The sequence below is a fragment of the Hyla sarda genome, chromosome 2 (genome assembly GCF_029499605.1).
Source record: "Hyla sarda isolate aHylSar1 chromosome 2, aHylSar1.hap1, whole genome shotgun sequence".
Taxonomy (NCBI): Eukaryota; Metazoa; Chordata; class Amphibia; order Anura; family Hylidae; genus Hyla; species Hyla sarda.
Genome location: NC_079190.1, coordinates 311,541,497 through 311,547,196, shown reverse-complemented (window position 1 = coordinate 311,547,196; position 5,700 = coordinate 311,541,497).

Sequence of the window (5,700 nt, the reverse complement as noted above, 5' to 3'; positions counted from 1 at the left end):
AATGCCAAGAGTGTGCAAAGCAATAATCAAAGCAAAAGGTGGCTACTTTGAAGGACATATTTTCAGTTGTTTCACACTTTTTTGTTATGTATATAATTCCACATGTGTTAATTCATAGTTTTGATGCCTTCAGTGTGAATCTACAATTTTCATAGTCGTGAAAATAAAGAAAACTCTGAATGAGAAGGTGTTTCCAAACTTGTGGTCTGTACTGTATATGTATAATCCTTTTGTTTTATTTTTCATACATATTATGTATGAATATAATTTTTTCAATATTTTATACATGTGATGTCTTTTTGTAAACCGCATGTTGTGGTGTGATGAGGGCTTCGTCTGTACGGACCCCTCATGACTATCCACAATATGGGTAGGGTTACACACAGGTGATCCTAATTGTAGTTTCTCTGTGTATGGGATTGTCATTCAAATGTTTAAATCTTACCTATTTAAGCCTGCTGTGTGTCCTTGTTATGCCTGAGGAAGCTGTGCATGCGCAGCAAAACGCGTTGCATTCTGTTTAATAAATCCTCTTTCAAGTTTACTTACCTGTCTGGTCGATCAGCATCGTGAGCCGGGTTCTTCTGAAGCCAAGTATCCATTGCCGTATATGTCCCGGAGGGCAGCAGACTACCTATTCTATATACCTACTCCATTGTTGTGTATGTGATTACACAACCACCCAGGGTGAGCAGTTCATTTATAATTTAATCTTGCTTCCTGGGTCCAAACAATATTATTCTATGGAGCACTTACTTCCTTGTCTCTAGAGTTTTGACGTGGCTTCCGTCTGGATTCGTTAAGGATCAGCTTCTAGGCTGCTCCTGGAAAATCCCTAGTCCACCACGGATTCATCTTGGCTGAATGTTTAGCCTCATATGGATTTGACTATCTTTAACCCCTTAAGGACTCAGCCCATTTTGGCCTTAAGGACTCAGACAATTTAATTTTTACGTTTTCATTTTTTCCTCCTCGCCTTCTAAAAATCATAACTCTTTTATATTTTCATCCACAGACTAGTATGAGGGCTTGTTTTTTGCGCGACCAGTTGTCCTTTGTAATGACATCACTCATTATATCATAAAATGTATGGCGCAACCAAAAAACACTATTTTTGTGGGGAAATTAAAACGAAAAACGCAATTTTGCTAATTTTGGAAGGTTTTGTTTTCACGCCGTACAATTTATGGAAAAAATTACATGTGTTCTTTATTCTGATGGTCAATACGATTAAAATGATACCCATTATTATATAGTTTTATATTATTGTTGCGCTTTAAAAAAATCACAAACCTTTTAACCAAATTAGTACGTTTATAATCCCTTTATTTTGATGACCTCTAACTTTTTTATTTTTCCGTATAAGTGGCGGTATGGGGGCTAATTTTTTGCGCCATGATCTGTACTTTTTTTTGATACCACATTTGCATATATAAAACTTTTAATAAATTTTTTATAATTTTTTTTTTTTAATAAAATGTATTAAAAAAGTAGGAATTTTGGACTTTTTTATTTTTTTTTCGTTCACGCCGTTCACCGTACGGGATCATTAACATTTAATTTTAATAGTTCGGACATTTACGCACGCGGCGATACCAAATATGTCTATAAAAAATGTTTTTTTACGCTTTTTGGGGGTAAAATAGGAAAAAACGGACGTTTTACTTTTTTATTGGGGGAGGGGATTTTTCACTTTTTTTTTACTTTTACATTTTTTTACATTTTTTTTTACACTTGAATAGTCCCCATAGGGGACTATTCATAGCAATACCATGATTGCTAATACTGATCTGTTCTATGTATAGGACATAGAACAGATCAGTATTATCGGTCATCTCCTGCTCTGGTCTGCTCGATCACAGACCAGAGCAGGAGCCGCACGGAGGAAGGTGAGGGGACCTCCGTGCGGCGTTATGAATGATCGGATCCCCGCAGCAGCGCTGCGGGCGATCCGATCGTTCATTTAAATCGCGAACTGCCGCAGATGCCGGGATCTGTATTGATCCCGGCACCTGAGGGGTTAATGGCGGACGCCCGCGAGATCGCGGGCGTCGGCCATTGCTGGCGGGTCCCTGGCTGCGATCAGCAGCCGGGATCAGCCGCGCATGACACGGGCATCGCTCCGATGCCCGCGGTTATGCTTAGGACGTAAATGTACGTCCTGGTGCGTTAAGTACCACCTCACCAGGACGTACATTTACGTCCTGCGTCCTTAAGGGGTTAATAAGTAACACTTTTATATGAACTTTTAACAGTATATATTGTTTGTTTTATCGTTTAGTTTAGTTTATATTCTATATATATTCTTTTTCTTAAATTGTTTTTGTTTATTTATAAATATTGAATTGTGTGCTATTATGGACTATCTAACGGATCATGCTTGCACATGAGATACTTTGATTTCCCAATTAATTGGTGTTTCCGTCAAACCTGTTCATCTTATAAATCCTAGGTAGGATTTAATATCCTCCGAACAGGATATAAAAATGATGACAAATCTTTTTTTCTGAGTATGAGAAATCCTGTAAATCAGAAATGCAACATGGTATTGATGCCTTAATTTTACAGAGATATTTAACTGACAACTTTTAACCAAGGGGGCTATGTTTACCCTTTTGACTCTTCCTTTCCGGAAGATGTCATTTTTTTTCTAAAGAATGGGACGAATATACGGAGTTATGTTCCAAGGGACTTTTGGAATGTCTGTTGGCTAATAAAAAATCCTTGGCCAGTGTTCACCCTGAACAAACCTGTGTCATCCTTAACTCAGTTCATTAATACACCTGAATATAGAAAATTGGACAGTACAATTTACAATAGATTACACAAACTGGAAATCGAGCTAATAAATAAAAAAAAGTCCACAAATATAAGAGATAGCAAAATTATGCTTGCGGCCAAATACACAAATGGCCGAGAAATAATCCGGGGACTTTCAAAAATAATGCCATTTGTACACAAAAAGTGGCCGTAAAACCAAAAGATATTACACCTCAGACATTTACGAATAGCCCTGACCCAGGCAAGGGGAAGATTAATTTAAATAAGGTAAAACAGACTATTCCTGTTATATCTCAAACAATTAGGAATTCATCTCGGAATCATATTTCCAATACATCGGTTCCATTATCCTCTTGATTAGGTGATTCATTAGATAATACTGTGGACCCTAAAATAACGCAAAGTGTGAATGGAGCACAAATTGTAGTCCACAGTAATAATAAAAGATCTGATCACGTGATTACTAATAATAACTTGAGCCAACCCCTTATCAATTTCACAGCATTTCCCGTCATTTTTCTACAATACATATTAATGATTTACATCTAGTTATTTTGGAAACAGTTCCTGAAACCACTAAGAATCGTTATCAGAAATTAATCAATCGTGAGTCATATTCGATTTTTAAACTTGCCACTCTGACCCCCCAGGGACTTAACGAATCAATAGAAAATGTCCAATTAACGAATCAATAGAAAATGTCCAATAACTGACGGTTTACAATAGAATCAATGGAAAATGTCCGATAATTTTTGGTACATATTTCGATATTTCGATAATCATCGGTAGTTGCAGTATCTTGTAATACCTTTTTTATTGGACTAACAAGGTTTTGTAGAGACAAGCTTTCGGGATTCCTCCCTTTATCAAGTCATAAGCATTTCTGAGCTCACAAGGAGAAAACACACGTTCTCTCTCACAAAATATGCAGTGGTTAAAACAACATATGTGGAGAATGGACATTAAGTTGGGCCATAAATTGTATAGCTATAGGACGATAGACTACAGATAAGGATGAGGGGGACTGGAGAGAAGAGGTGAGAATGGTGATCACTCTGGACAGAGGAGAAAGGACAATTATACTACAGGACCATAGACTGAAGATAAGACTTAGACAGGGGAGGGGGAGCAGGGGTGTAATGGTGTTAGAGCAGGGAGAGGGAAGACAGTTTAGCAAAGGTTATAAGAAATTTTGATAATGGGATAAGAAGCTTAAATCCATTAAGTCCTCTGTTCTTTGAGTCATAAACTATCATTTTGGCTTCAAATGTCTTTCTTTCCTGGGTGTTCTTGAAGTTTCCTTTCAAGATCTTGATTTTGAGGTTCTGTAGGGAGTGACCTGTTTGGGTGAAATGGTGTCCAACGGGGGTGCAATAGTCCTTTTCTCTATGGTTGTTGATGGACGATCTGTGGAGGCTCATCCTTTTATTGAGTGCCTGACTGGTCTCACCAATGTAACATCCCAGGTCACACTTGGTGCATTGTATCATGTAGACTACATTCTCTGTGGTGCAGGAGTATTGTCCCTTGATGTTATGTCTTGTTGTTGTGGGAGGCCTCAGAATTTGTGCAGATGTGTTGGCAGAGTTCACAGCGCGGTTTGGTCCCATTGTCTGTATCTGATGTTTCTGTGGGTAGTTTCCTATTGACCAGCTTTTGTTTTAAGTTGGGTGGTTGTCTGAAGGCCAAGATGGGTGGTTCAGGAAAGATTTGCTTTAACACCTCATCTTCTGCTAGTATTGGCTGCATGTCCTTGATGATTTTGCGTATTTCCTCAAGGGTGGGATTGTATGTGGTTACCAGTGGTATGCGTGATGAGGTTTGTTTCTCTCTGTATTGCAGCAGTTGTTCACATGGTGTTTGAAGAGCAGAGTGGATTTTTCTTATGGATGGTCCTTGGTTTGTAACCTTTTTGTTTAAATTTCTCAGCTAGCGTTTGTAGATGTGTGTCTCTTTCATCAGGGTTGGAGCAGATGTGGTGGTACCTGATGGCTTGGCTGTATATGATGCCTTTCTTGGTGTGGGATGGATGGGAACTTGAATTGTGTAGATAGCTGAATCGGTCTGTGGGTTTTCTGTATACAGATGTCTGTATTGTGTCCTTGTTTATAGTTACGGTGGTGTCCAGAAAGTTTACACTTTCTGTAGAGAAGTCCATTTTGAGTTTGATGGATGGATTAAATGTGTTGAAGGCATCATGAAATTGTTTGAGTTTATCCTCTCCTTCAGTCCAAACAATGAAAATATCATCAATGTATCTGTAGTATCTGTAGGGTTTGTGAATTTGGGTATTCAGGAATCGCTCTTCAAGGTCAGCCATGAACAGATTGGCATATTGTGGTGCCATCCTTGTCCCCATAGCAGTTCCCATCATCTGTAGGTATATTTCACTGTTGAAGCTGAAGTGGTTGTGTGTGAGAATGAATTCTATAAGTTTGATGATCTGAGGGCTGTATTTCTAGTTGTGGGTCTGGGAGGAGAGGAACAGTGAGCAGGCCTCAATTCCATCTCTGTGTGGGATGTTACTATACAGAGATTCTACATCCATTGTTACCAATATTGAGTTGGCAGGCAAGTTCGTAATCTGACTCAGTTTAAGTCAGTGGTGTCCTGTATGAAGCTGCTGGTGCGTGTAACAAAGGGTTTTAGTGTGTTTTCTACCAAACCAGATATCTGTTCAGTTAGTGTGTCCATACCTGTTATTATTGGTCTGCCAGGGTTTCCAGATTTGTGGATTTTTGGGAGCATGTAGAATGTCCCTGTTTTGGGATCGGTGGGTGTCTAGCAGAAGATGAGGTGTTAAAGCAAATCTTTTCTGAACCACCCATCTTGGCCTTCAGACAACCACCCAACTTAAAACAAAAGCTGGTCAATAGGAAACTACCCACAGAAACATCAGATACAGACAATGGGACCAAA